The sequence below is a fragment of the Pituophis catenifer genome, unplaced genomic scaffold (assembly GCF_029215685.1).
Source record: "Pituophis catenifer annectens isolate HBS135680 unplaced genomic scaffold, rPitCat1.0.hap2 SCAF_3, whole genome shotgun sequence".
Lineage (NCBI taxonomy): Eukaryota > Metazoa > Chordata > Lepidosauria > Squamata > Colubridae > Pituophis > Pituophis catenifer.
The window spans coordinates 41,467,834-41,482,969 of NW_027256883.1; positions in this window are offsets into that span (position 1 = coordinate 41,467,834).

Sequence of the window (15,136 nt, forward strand, 5' to 3'; positions counted from 1 at the left end):
AAAGTCTTGGAATAATATTCAGCTTTCTGAAAAATGATTCTAAGACTCTTCATCTGACGCCATTTAGTCACTTAAAAGAGGTGATGAAAATAGGCGATTCAGCTGAATTTCCTTCAGAATGAAACAGTAGTTTATATATTAACAACCCCAACTTTTCTGCAATGAAAATATTACACTGAGGTCAGTATCAAAACATTAAAAGAAAAGTTGTACATTTATAAACAATCTGAACATTATTGATTAAAAATAGAAGGGACCCATGCACCCCTCCCGATATTGAACGAAAGGTGATGAATTTCACCCGCATACACAATCATTACCTCTTTCAAACAGCTTGCTTGGAAGATCAATTTTACTCTGATGAAATATGGTTTTAAATGAACAAATGTTACACTCTCCTCCCTCAGAGGGTGGAGTGAGAACAAACTGAATTCAAATACCTAGAATTAACTATTCTTTTAGCCAATGCCAACTAACATTCATCTTTAAGTAAAGAACAAGCAGCTTAAGAAATGAGAACTAAATCTGCCTGTGTTCTTATGGCGCCTGTGTTTAATCAACCTCAGATGACTCCTGATTTGTTATTCTGCTGAGGCTGACATTCTACTTGGATCAGTATGAACAGATTCACCTGAGTCTGAGTCCTGGGCCATGATACCATTTGGGCCCTATGATCTAATCCAGGCGTCTGCAACCTTAAACACTCAAAGAGCCATTTGGACCTGTTTCCCACAGAAAAGAAAACTCCGGGAGCCACAAAACCCTTCCCGTGCCTGACTATTTCTTGAAAGGCCACAAAACTAGCATATGTAGTTGAATTAAACATTCTGCTTCCTTCTGAAACTTTTCTTTTCTTGGGATTTATCCATGGTTGGCCTATGGGGGTTGAAAACCTCAATAAATCGCATGCTGGAAGGTGTCGCACATTGGCGGTTGTGACACATATTTTGAGTGACAGGGAGCCGCAGCAGAGGGATGAAAGAGGCATATGTGGCTCCAGAGCTGCAGGTTGCTGACCCCTGATCTAATCTAATCTGATGCAGGAAGGCATTTTCTGGGAATATCAGTTTTCGATATTCCACAATGGATGGGGTGATTATTTTCTGTTGTGACATCCATCCTTTGGAATTTCACTCTCCTTGAAGGCTGGAGCAGACTTCTCCAGCAATGCACATGAGAAAACATAAGCAGTGTCTGTCATTCAAGAATGGTTGGATAGAATAGAATACCAGAGTTGGAAGGGACCTTGGAGACCTTCTAGTCCAACCCCCTGCATAGGCAGGAAACCCTACACCACTTCAGACATATGGTTATCCAACATCTTCTTAAAAACTTCCCATGTTGGAGCATTTACAACTTCTGCAGGCAAATTGTTCCACTGATTAATTGTTCTAACTGTCAGGAAATTTCTCCTTAGTTCTAAATTGCTTCTCTCCTTGATTAGTTTCCACCTGTTGCGTCTTGTTCTACTCTCAGGTGCTTTGGAGAATAGTTTGACTCACTCTTCATCAGTGTTCTTTTTATACATCTGCAAATTTTAACTTTCTCCATTTGAATGTGCCTTACCTTCCCCTGTCTCTCAGCAGGAAGTCAGAACCAATCAGCATAGGGATGTGCTCTTCTGCACAACATGCGATTCAGATTTGGGAGGTATTTATTTGCATTGGTCTGGCTGCAGCTCTTTCCAATTTAGGCTTATCTATTAACCCCTTTTGGGCATAGGTTTGTGGAGATGGCTCCTGGTAGTTGCACAACTCTCAAGAAGCCTAGAGTCAGATTGGCTCCAATTTTGTGGCCTACCAGAAGGTCCTGAAGACATGCTTTTTTCATTTAGCCTGGGATTTGGGAATGTGTATATGGCCCCTGCAAAGTGGCTGCATTGGTAGGGAAATTGAATGCATCATCCCAAAGATTATGTGGATTTAAAAAATGTTCTGTTTTAAAATGATTTTGTTGTAATGCTTGTGGTTATATGTTTTTTTAATATTTAAAAAAAATCTCTTTAATGATGGCCAATCATTTTGAGGCATTTGCTTCATTTAATACAGTCATGCTACTTAAAATTAGAAAAGAATTGCTTGAACTTCTCTTGTTTAAAAAAGTATATTCAGTGGTACTCAGTTGTTGTTATTTTTAATATCATAGAGATGTGCAAATCATACAAGATTTAATTCAAAATTCATATGTAAGGTTCTATTCAGATGTTACTCAAATTTTAAACTAATTCAGAATTTGATTTCATCACAGGTCCAATCATAGGGCATAATGAGGAAACTTTAAAACTCCAACAGCTACTTAATATTTAATGATTAATTAATTATGTGGGAGAAAGAGAAAGACATAGCAGAATGGAGTGATAATGGCAACTGCTGCCCACCTACTGTCTGCTTCTGGTCAAATAGAAACAAACAGAAGCTGAGATTTGTCCCTGAAGCCATAGTTTGCTGATCACTGCTTTAGGTATTAAAACCAGAACAACAACAACAACAACCACAACAAAAACATGTTGCCAAGCACCAAAATTTGCTTGTGACCGTGGAGGTGTTGCAGTGGCTATAACTTCAGGAACCTAGCTTAAGTTGCATTTGCTCAGAGCCATTGTAACTTCAAACAGCTGCTAAATGACTGGTCTAAATTTGTATAAACTACTTGTATAAACAATAAGGTGACCAGACGTCCCGCTTTTGGCGGGACAGTCCCGCTTTTGAGCAATTTGTCCCGCGTCCCGCGGTGTTTTAAAAAAGTCCTGATTTTTCATTCTGCCTCCTGAGTCCCGGCTGCCTCCTGAGTCCCCGCTGATGGCTAGAGGGAAAAAACCTGTTTAAACTCTTGCCGCGGGGCTTCAAAGGGCCGCCCTACGTTGATTAGATCGGCTTCCCCCTCTCAGCTGATTTGCGCAGGGCTCTGCTCTTGCTAAATTGCTCAGCAGTTTTTTTTTCTCTTTGTGCAAACCAAGCTCAAAACGAAACTGAAAGTAAAACAGGCTGTTGGCTTTGCTGTTTGCTTGCAACGTTGGAAAATTAGGCAGCAGATTTATTTTCCTTTTCCTCACCAAAAAAGGTAGGTGCAAACAATGGGAAATTATTTAGGGCAAAAGAGGAGAGTTCAAGATTTTAAAACACAAAAGAAAAAAAAGCTCTTTTTAACTAGGGAATTGTAATAATTGAGATACTATTAATTGTATACTGTGTTGAAAGCAGAAATGGTTAAGTTGTGGTTTGGAGGAATATATGGGGGAAATTATATGGTTTATTATTAAGTAAGTATAATTAATTGATTTGTAAGAAATTGGATTGCATGGAAATAATTGGAATATTCATGTTCATATCGATTAATATACAAAAAAGATAGTTATATAACTAATTGATTTATATTAAAATGTTGAATGTGTATTAAACAACTGTATTACATAATTACATAATTAACCAATGTGAGGATGGATATAAAAATAGATGACAATGGGAAGGGGTATAATATAGAATAGAAGGGAAAAATTGAATTTGATTAAGATTAGAGATGAGGATGAAGGGTAATATTGTTTTTTTTAAAAAATAGATGAGGAATAAATATGGCAAAAAGGAAATATAGAAATTGTAAATTTAATTGAAATGACTAAACACTGTTTAAATTTGTGAACCAGCCAAATATTCTGTTCAAAGAAAATACATTGTATGTTTGTATGTGTGTTTCTAATTATTGCTATTTATTCATATTTGTTCTCTTTTATTCTTTAAAGTTTAACAATTCATTCTTTATCTTAATATCTTTATATTTGTTTGGGGTTGGCTTTCTTCCCTTTCATCTTTTTTATTCTACAGCAATCTTTCTCCTCTAACCTACCACCTCTCTTTTCTTTCCTTCTTACTTTCTCTTCCCCCCACCCTCTTCTTCTCCTCCCTATTTCCTCTTCCTTTCTCCTTCTCCTCCTCTCTTCCTCCCTCTCTTACCGTCACTCCTACTCTAATTTCCCTTCCCTTCCTTCATCCCTCTCTATTACTGTATCCTTTTATGCATATGGACTACTCAGAGGGCTGAAAAAGTTATTTTTGACTGGTCCTCACACTTTTGACCAGTCCTCGAACTTACAACTGTCCTCACATTTTACATTTTTGCCCTATCTTGTCATCATGGTGAAGAGAAGCAGTTGTGAAATGAGTGACATGGTTGTTAAGAATGCTGCACGGCATAAATGTGAGGATGGTCATAAGTGTGAGGACCAGTCAAAAGTGCGAGGACCTGTCAGAAATGACTTTCCAGCCCTCTGAGTAGTCCCTATACACATAGCCATGGCCACCCGGTCACATGACCAGCTAGCCACGCCCACCCAGTCACATGGCCTCCAAGCCACGCCCACACAATAAGCCACGCCCACAATGGTGTCCCTCTTACCAATGTTAAAATCTGTTCACCTTACCCTATACACATAGCCATGGCCACCCGGTCACATGACCAGCTAGCCACGCCCACCCAGTCACATGACCAGCTAGCCACGCCCACAAAATAAGCCATGCCCACAATGTCCCTCTTTACCAATGTTAAAATCTGGTCACCTTAATAAACAATAAAATCACATTAATTTGTGATGTTAATTCGATTAGCATGAAATGTTAATTTGATTAACATTACCGTTAATCCCATACTCTAAATCAGTGGTTCTCAACCTTCCTAATGCTGTGACCCTTTAATACAGTTCCTCATGTTGTGGGCCTTGAGTTTGACAGCCCTGATCAGTGGTGAAATTCAATTGTTTTTACTACCAGTTCTGTGGGCGTGGCTTGGTGGACGTGGTATGGCTTGGTGGGCGTGGCTTAGTGGGCATGGCAGGGGAAAGATACTGCAAAATCTCCATTCCCACCCCACTCCAGGGGAAGGATACTGCAAAATCTCCATTCCCATCCCACTCTGGGGCCAGCCAGAGGTGGTGTTTGCTGGTTCTCCAAACTACTCAAAATTTCTGCTACCGGTTCTCCAGAACCTGCTGAATTTCACCCCTGTCCCTGATCTATAAACCTCTTTATGACATGAATTATTTGAGGGGCTATATCTCCCTGGTTACAGCTAGCCATCCTATGGAGGGTTTTCTGTCACTTGTACCCATTGGATTATCATTCCCTAACATCCTTAGAAATTAGATTAGCTCAACCCTATTTGCCTTTTGAAAGGCTCTAATGCAGAGGTTCCTTAAAGTTTTCCCATCACCTCTCCCTTTAGTGTAATCTTAATGTAGACATCTCCTCTAAAAATTCAAACACCCAAATGCACACACATGAACAATATAAACAATAGGACAAAATCTAGAAAAACATGCATGTATTGTAACCATGTTACTAAAGAGTTCTTTAACCCGCCCCCGGATTCTGTCTGTTCTGCCACACCTCACAGTTTGGGAAACCCTGCTCTAAAGACATGGTTGTATTAATAGATCTCAGAATCTGATTAAGGTTTGGAGCCTGTTAAATCATTTTTGATTTACCTGTTAATTACTTTGTTTTTACATATGGTAGATAAATGACAGGCCAAATTGGTTATAAATAGATGTAGAAGTCTATAAACTATGGGCCTGCTTTGGAAGGAGGAGTAACTAATATTGTTTTAAATGCATATTTTTAATGTTTTGGCTACTTTGCTTTTTTGTGCTTGGACATTTTTTTGGGAATTTGTATTTAAACTTTCTGAATAAAATAACAAATGTATTTTAAAAAAAGAAACAATACATTGAGAACCAACTAGAACTCTTCCTGCACATTGAAAACAAAGTATAAGAATTGATTAAAAAAACTAATATCTATACAGTGATTGTTCAAGCTATATAATTTTTATGATGTAACTCAATAGTTGTACCAGATCTATGCTGTTTAGCTGTATTTTGTCTACCTGTCTCATAAAGTTTCCGTCTATCAATTTAGCCTATTGGCATGGTGGAATAAAGAAAGACTGGGAAGATGAGGGTGCTTCAGAATCCATAGATGGGAAAATTTAAAACCTCAAGATACATATATGATTTATATATAAAACAGAATATATATTAAAATTCTCATTTGTTCTTTATTATAGGACTAAAGACACCTTTAAAAATGATGTCCTTGATTTATGGTGCGTGTGTGTGTCATTTTCATGCTAAAATGAGATTAGAACTCAGTCTTTTGCTTCCTAGATCAGCACCTTTACCACAACATCAAATGGTCTCTAATAGGTTATTATGGTTCTTTTAATTTGTTACAGTTCTCATGTAAAAGTGTGTGACTTTATTAGAAAACAAAACATCAGTTTAAACCAATGGTGGGATTCCATTTTTTTTTAAAAAAGTTTTTTATTATTTTTTAAAACATAAACATAAAACATATTTTTTCAAAACAAAGCTTTTGATCTGGTCACAAATTAATACAAATAACTAACAAATCTTAATTTTCAATTAACACAACTTAATACTTTACTCAATTATTTCCCTCTAATCTGTCTATTTAACTATGCCATTATCCCTAAAAACCCTTTACTTAAATCTTGAATCCTAACCAATTATAATTCCATTTTTCTCTTTCATTTGCTTAGATGGATATATTTTAACAATATAAATCATCACAATATTATACATATTCATAAAATAATTAAATCCAACATAATCATTTTATTTTTACTGTTGAACTCAACATTTATAGTCTTTGTTTCTGTTTTTAAACATACTCCTCCTTATTTGGCTAACCCACCTCATTTTATTTTTACTATAAAACCCAACATCTTTATCTTTATCTTTGTTGTTAAACCAATCTTTTTTATTTCTTGGCTGTTAAACACAGCATAACAATTTTATTTTTGGCTGTTAAACACAGCATACTCATTTTTGTTTTTTGGCTGTTACACAGCATATCCATTTTTATTTTGGCTGTTACACAGCATAACCATTTTTGTTTGGCTGTTAAGACACAGCATATTCATTTTGTTTTTAGCCGTTACACAGCATATCCTTTTATGTTTTGGCTGTTACACAGCATCACCATTTTTGTTTGGTTGTTAAACATAGCATAATCATTTTTATTTTCTGGCTGTTACACAGCATATCTATTTTTATTTTTTGGCTGTTAAACGCAGCATAATCATAGTTGGTTTAATATTAATCCCTACTTAATCCTTTCTTTGTTGTTTCCATCCATCTATACATTGCTTAATTTCAGTTAATCATATTGATCCTTATTCTTTTTCATAACAATTTAACATTGAGACATGGTTCTTGCTTAAAACATACCTTTAAATATATTTATAAATTTCTTTTAACATTCTTAATTTCTATAAAAATCTCCTTTTTATTATTACAATACACCTATACATTATTTTATTTTCAGTCACATTATTTTGATCTTCCTTTTTCTTTTTCCAGTCGTGTGTATCTTATTTCTTCGTTTCTTCATTTGCAAACATATATTTCCTATCATTTTCAAAGTTTTAAATTTTGTCCTCCATAAATCATATTATATCTTTTTCTTATTTTTATTTCAGATATAATGTATCAAATCTTCTCTTGAGCCTGCACTTAATCCTTCTTTTATTCCTGCGCCAATTTTTTAAATTATTATTGTTTCAACTATAGGAGTTCCGTTACAATTTCCTTTTCTTTTCACAAAAGTCAAGCTGCCTGCAGACAGGGAAAAAGAACTTGTCCTCCGCAAAGTCCTACGGATTTTATCTGTAAACCTCAAAGTTTCCATAACGAAAAAGAGTTACAAGGTTCCTTTTTAAACCAGATGATGTCCCTCTACAATCCACATTTTCCATTAGTCATGCAAATATCCATTTTGTGCAATTATGTAACAATCAAATTTATTTCTTCTTCTTTTAGTTTAAAAAGTATCAAATCTTCTTTTTTAAAATCCAATTCAAATTTTAAAATATCCAGTCTTTATATCATATCTCGATATTTAATTCCTTTAGTTCTGTTCAAAACTTAGTTGTTTATCGGGTCTTTGTTTCTTTAAAGTAGCATTTTAAACTTTCAGCCCCTTTGTTGTTCAGCTGCTATTTTATGGCTAAGGGTCTTATAGATGTTAATCTTGCTCTAGGCATTGTTCAAGCCTGGGTTGGTTGTCACTCACCCGGCTTCAAAAAGCTCCGTTTCAATCCACTTTCCTCCAGCACATCTCTTGCCCGGTTGTCCCGGCTTTGTGGCAGCCGCCATGGCTGCCGCCCTCCCCGCCATTGACTCACAGAGGGTTCCCTCTGACCTCCGAGGAACTTGCCTGTTCCTCTCGGTCGTCTGAGATACCCCTCTTTTTCCCCCGTCCCTGCAGGATGGTTCCGGTCCAAAGACCCATCGGCGGCGGTTCGGCAGCCGGGGTTTTCGCGGGGCTCATCAGAGCCCGCTATTTCTTGCCGCGATGCCAAACTGGAAGTTTTTGGGATTCAATTTTTTTAATAACTAGTTCTGTGGGCGTGGCTTATTTGGGGACGTGGCTTGATGGTCATGTGTCCAGGTGGACATGGCTTGGTGGTCATGTGACTGGGTGGCCGTGGCTATGTACATAGGGACTACTCAGAGGGCTGAAAAAAGTCATTTCTGACCAGTCCTTGCACTTTTGACCAGTCCTCACACTTATGACCATCCTCACATTTATGCCCGTTGCAGCATTCTTAACAACCATGTTACTCATTTCACAATTATTTTTCTTCGCCACGGTGACAAGATAGGGCACAAAACATAAAATGTGAGGACAGTTGTAAGTGCGAGCACCGGTCAAAAGTGTGAGGACCTGTCAGAAATCATTGCACATAGGGACTACCCAGACGGCTGAAAAAAGTGATTTCTGACAGGTCCTTGCACTTTTGACCGGTCCTCGCACTTAGGACTGCTCATCATTTTTGCCCGTTGCAGCATTCTTAACAACCTTATCACTCATTTCACAACTGCAGTGCTTCATGTGATCATGGTGGGTGGGCATGGCCAGGTGGTCATGTGGCATCACTTCTTTGCCCTAATGACAGTTTGCTGCAATGGTCGTAAGTGTGAAAAACGGTCATAAGTCACTTTTTTCAGTGACATTGTAACTGTTGTAAATCAAGGATTACCTGTACAAAAATACAAAAAGCTTCTTTGCTTGCAAAAAGCTGCCCTAAATACAAATCATTAGATTAGAAATACCTGCAAACTGGAGTTACAAATCAGGCAGGGTGGCAGAGCACCTTGAGGAATTAAAATAGTTAAAATGCAATGATAACTATCAGCAGCCAACTCTTGCTCATAAAATGAAACCCTTTATCAGAGAGGTCATTTAAGCTCACCAGAATGAAGCAAAGGAGCAAACAGAATATCTGTTGCTTGTTAAACCAATTACCAGAACAAATAGACACAGGAACTAGTCAGAAAAGAAGCTGCGTCTTTTCAGGAACAGAGATTAACATTTTTCCTTCCAAACAAAGCTGAATAGGGAAAATTATCTCATCACTAAACACAGGATTAAACATTACCAAGCACAGAATTAAACTTCACCAAAAACCAGTTTTAGACCAAAAGTCAGAAAGGATATGTAAACTCACGTTTGAATGTCAATCTTTCTAGCTAGCCAAGAAGCCTTGCTGAATGTCATTCATCTTGGTTCGTGTTATTAAAAGCTTCTGCTTCATTATTCAATTATTTCTTCAAAGTGCTGATCATTGACCCTGGCTGGAAGAACTCCAACAGGAGAGTGTTTCCTCTCAACAGCAGTGTAAAAAGCTTAAAACAACCCTTCCCCTTTAAGAAAGTCAAGCAAAATAGAAAAAAACCTCTGAGAAGCTCTAGAATCGGTAGCGACAGTAAGTCTAGGCGTACTGCCAAGAATGTAATAAGGGTTAACAGAGAGGCAGTTTCTGTAAGCAGGGCAATAAAGATTAGCCTAGGAAACAACACCAGAAAGTTGTAATTCCTTACAGGATTCACCCTGTAAAGTGGAAAAAAAACAAAAGGAAATTTCTTCTAACAACCGGTTCTCCGAATTGCTTAACTACTTAACAACCAGTTCTACCGAACCGGTGCAAACCGGTAAAATACCACCACTGGTTCTACACCATGTACAGTATTTTAACATAACATGTAGTTAAACCCAAAAGAAAAATGTGATTTTTTTGATTATGTATGGGATGACACTAGTAAGAAAACAAAAATCATAAATTAGAATTTTATGTACCGGTATATATGTTTAAATATGTCATCTGTTCTATAGAAGATTCTATATAATCTTTCATTCCAGAATGTTCTCTCCATAGTTCCTGAAACATAAATCTAAATTATATATTTTGTCTTTCTTTCTTTTTCCCCTCCTACCCCACCTCCACATCTCCAAAAGACAAAGGGCAATAGAGGCTTTAGGGAACAAACACAAGAAAATTCCAGAAAGGATATTGCAGATTCTTAGGCAATGCTTTGAGACACATAAGAAAGATAAACTGATATAACAACCATAATCTCTGTAGATAATATATGTGTATGTGTAGGTAATATATATGTATATGTAGCACAGGTGTTCCATGAGTTAAATAAAATGAAGAGGCAAGATTGAGATGTGGCAAGAATATCTATTTAGTTCAATGTGCTTAAATCTCCAACACCAGATTAAATTGGATTCTAAAGTGGTGAAAGCATTAGCTGATAACCTTTCTTCACCATTATGTTTGAGAAAATCCAGTGAGTTGGCATGATGACTGGAGGAGACCAGTAGTGGGCTGCCCCTGGTTCGGACCGGTTCACAAGAACCGGTAGTAAAACCGGCAGGAGGTTCTGCTCACCGACCCCGACGTCATCAGGAAGCTTCTGCGCAGAAACGCGCGCGGCCCCATTGTGAACCGGTAGTAAAGATAAGCAGAACCCACTCCTGGAGGAAACCAATTGTTATTCCTACCTTGGAATATGTGGGAAAGGTACATACCCACAATGGCATGTGAAACAGGGTTGGTGTTCTTGGAAGATGGAATTGCTTGAGATGAGAGTTGTTGTTCTCATCACTTGTTCTTTCTGCTTTCAATTAAACTGGCTTTGATGTATTTTCTGTTGTTTGATATGCATCAGTTGGCTTGTTCTTTAAATTTAAGATAATTTAAAATTTGTACTACAACTATATGGTCTTGATGCCAAAAACTGGTTTGAGTAACTAAAATGTATAAAATTATTAAATCTTGTTCACAAAGTTTCAGCACTGATTAACTAAAATAATTCTGAAAAGATTGGACAAAACAAATAAAGACTCTATCAGAAGGAAGATCAAAGCAATAGGAAGGGCACACCTTAATATATTCACTGAGAAATCAGGACTAAGTTATGCATAATCCTTTTCCAACTTTGTGTAACCTGTGTTGGCATATGCTTTCAAATTCAGCATTTGGTAGGCAATAGGTAAGTGTTGAGCAATTGATCATAGGCAGATAAGTTAGATTGATAGGAGCAGATCAACTTGCCTCTGAAGATGCCAACCACAGCCATCTCTAACTTCTGAATATGGCAGTCACAGAAATGGCAGGACATTTGCTATCTAGACCATAGTCATTAAAACCTGGAGTCCAACATTGCTTCCTTTCTGTTATCTAACTCCATACTCATTGAAATATGGCCGCAAACTCTGAATTAGTGAAGATATTGCCTTATTCCTTATGAGTTGCTATAGGAGTTTGACACCATCTGGAACTCTGAATTTTGGGTTGGACCCTGCAGGATAAATTTTCATTCCTGCTAGTATTAGTTGAATCTTTTTGTTGATTTTTCTCTGGAGCTGTATGATTGGTTTGTGACACCCACTCACCCACATGGTACTTTCTGAAGGTGTTTCATTAGCAGTCTCCTTTTCTTCTCATTTCCCATCTTTCCCCAACAGGAAAACAAAAGTAAATGGCACTGGATACTCCTGGGAAATGAAAGGGATCACCATGTCATATGAGTAGGCAGAGCCACTTTTCATATCACTTGGGCCAATATGGCCTAAGCTGTGCTCTTTATAATAGAAATATGAAGGTTAAAGGTAGGAAAGCCTTGAAACTTTTATCATAACCCAACTTTTGAGATTGCTTTTTTAACCACTTATGTCAGGAGATTTTTAGGACTATGGAGATGGCCAATCTGTACATCACAGCTAAAGAAGTTTAGAGTAAGGGGTACTTGCTTGTTTTCTTGCAGACATTTCATTACACAAACTAGATAACTAGGTAATCATCAGTACTGGTAAGAAGTGCGGTTTGCTCTCCGTTTATATACTAGTGCAGAGGTCTTCAAATCTTGGCAGCTTTAAGACTTGTGGACTTCAACTCCCAGAAGCATAGCTGGCTGGAGAATTCTGGAAGTTGAAGTCCACAAGTCTTAAAGCTGCCAAGTTTGAAGACCTCTGTTTCAGGGGTGAAATGCTCCAGGTTCGAACCAGATCGCCTGATCCAGTAGCGATGGCAGCGGGTGGTTCGGAGAACTGGTAGCAAAAATCCCTGCCCCCCCCCAACATGCCCAGCTGAGCCGTGCGATCATCAGAGGCTTTTTTTTTTTTTTTACTTTTAAAAGCATTTTTTCTAAAACCTCTTTGGCTGAAGAGGTTGTAGAAAAAATGCTTTTAAAAGTAAAAAAAAAAAAAAAGTTGGCCATGCCCACCCAGGGACATTACCCCCCACCAAGCCACACCCACAGAACTAGTAGTAACAAATTTTATATTTCACCACTGCTCTGTGTCTTGCCCTGTCAGTGTCGGTGGGGATGGTCTTAGAGGTTCTTTGGTCAAGCTGTTTACTATTGGCTTCTTTGGCAGTTCCTTGATTGGGATATTGTTTATTTGATTATGTGTCTGATGTTATTCTTGGAGTTAATCTATGCTCAGCTGAGTGCTGATTGCTGATGGAGAGGTGCTTAGGTCTTTTTGTTTTTTTTTAGGCTAACATTTGATTGTCTCTTTGAATAGTCTATAGTATGTTTTGAAGGGCTTTAGATGGCTTATGTGCTATACTGATTACATGTGGTTGTAGTCAGTGGTGGGATTCAAGTAATTTTACAACTGGTTCTCTGCCCCAATGATTTCTTCCAACAACCAGTTTGCCAAAATGCTCAGAAAATTAACAACCAGTTCTCCCAAAGTGGTGCGAGCTGGCTGAGTCCCACCACTGGTTGTAGTAATCTGTTGGTGGATTCTGAGATATTATTGATGTATGGCAGTGTAATTCTTTTTGGGGTTTGTATTGGTTGTACTATATTGGGTTGTGTGGACAGGCACTTTTTGATAAAGTTGCGTGGATATCCATTTTGCTGGAATATGTTGTATAGATGCTCTATTTCCTTTTTCTGCTGTTCAGGATTGTTTTTTTTTTTTTTTTAATTTGATTTATATGCCGCCCTTCTCCGGAGACTCAGGGCGGCTTACAATGCGTTAAGCATAGTGACTTTGAGCTTCTCTAAATAAAGCCTTGGTGCAGCTTCTCTTGTGAGAGGGTGGGTTGTTGTTTTGGTAGTGGAGCACTTGATTGGTAGAGGTTTTTCTGTACACTTGTGTTTCTAGTTTGCCATTGTGACATCTTTGATCAGGATGTCCTTGAAAGATAGTGAGTTGTTCTTTTCTTCTTCTCTGGTAAACTAGAATTCTTTGAAAATGTTATTGATGGTTCTGTGGGTGTTCTCTAATTAATCCTTTTTTATTATGGTGTCATCTCCATATTTGATCCATATTTTGGATTGTATTTGTGGAAGTGCTATGGCTTCTAGATATTGCATGACAACCTCCACTATAGGTCCTGAAAGCAGGTTTCCCATAGGTGTATCTTTATTTTGATGGCAAGTTTGGCCATCAAATTGGAAGTATGTGGTTAGACAGAGATTTATGAGATACATGATCCTGGGTGTTTCAATCTTTATGTATTTGGTTAAGTTAGATGTGCAATTAAGTCACAGATTCTTTGGCTAATTCTGGATCTATGGATGTGAACTGGATGTGATACCAAATGAAACTATGATTTCATTCTCACTTATAGTGACATCTCTGATTGTTTGAAGGCATTGTAGCAGACAGTTGATGGAATACAGGAGTGTCAAACTGAAGGCCTTAAATCTGGCCTACAGGACCAGCCTGGAAATAGCAAAGGACCACTCCGTAGTGCCGCTGGCAGGCAAAATGAGGCATAGGGGGGCCGTATGTGCCTCCCCTGCACCTTGTTTTCAGCCTGGACGGCCTCCTGCAGCAGTCTGCTGGCCAAAATTGGGCACGGGGGATTGCGCATACCCCCCTGCCCCATTTTGGCTGGCAAAGTGCTGTAGGAAGCTGTCCAGGCCGAAAACAGGGCATGGGAGGGGGTGCATGCACCCTCCATGCCCTGTTTTGGCTGGAGGATGCTGCAGGAGGTGGCCATCCCATCCCCCCCGGCCTGTGGAGAACTACAATGTTGATCCGGCCCTTGAAGAAATCCAGTTTGACATCCCTGATGGAATATTTGCTTCCTCTTGTGAGGTGCCTAAGCTTTTTTGTTAATTCTTTTATGATGTTGTATATAGTGGTAATGATACAATTGTACACAGGGTATATCAGGCTTGTTTATTTTGGAATCTTCTTAGAAGCATAGGGGAATGGGTCTGCTGCTGCTCATCCACCACTATTCCTCTGGTAATTTGGCCTTTTTTAGCGAAGTCACTAAGTGTTGTCTTAATCTGGTTGCCTAATTTTTGTAATTCTGTTAGTATTCACTGGGATGTAAGTTTATTTGTCTTCTAGTATTTCTTTTGATTTTTGTAAATATTGTGCTCCATCCATAATGACCTGGTTTGGTCTTTGTCTGCAGGTAGTGGACAAAGTGGACTGGTCCTTTTTTAGGTTTTTGAGGGTTGCTTTGTCTTCTATTGTGAGTTGATTCTGTTCTTGTATTCTTCTGGTCTGTGGAATGATGGTTTGTCTGATGTTTTCTTGGATCTCTTTGGGAAGTCCAGTAGTCTTAAATGCTCCTTCTAGGGCTGCAAAGAATTCCAGGTGATTTGCATCACCTGTATTATAGTTGAGTCTTTTCTGTAGAATCCTGTATTCTGCAGTGGAGAGTGGGCAGTTGGACATGTGACCACCCATTCAGGCTCTCGTGGTTCTTTGGTTTGGGAATTGAGTTTAAGGAGTTTGTTTTGCAGTGTGTTTTTTCTTTATACAGCGTATCTCTGGCAAGTACTCATGATGGTGGT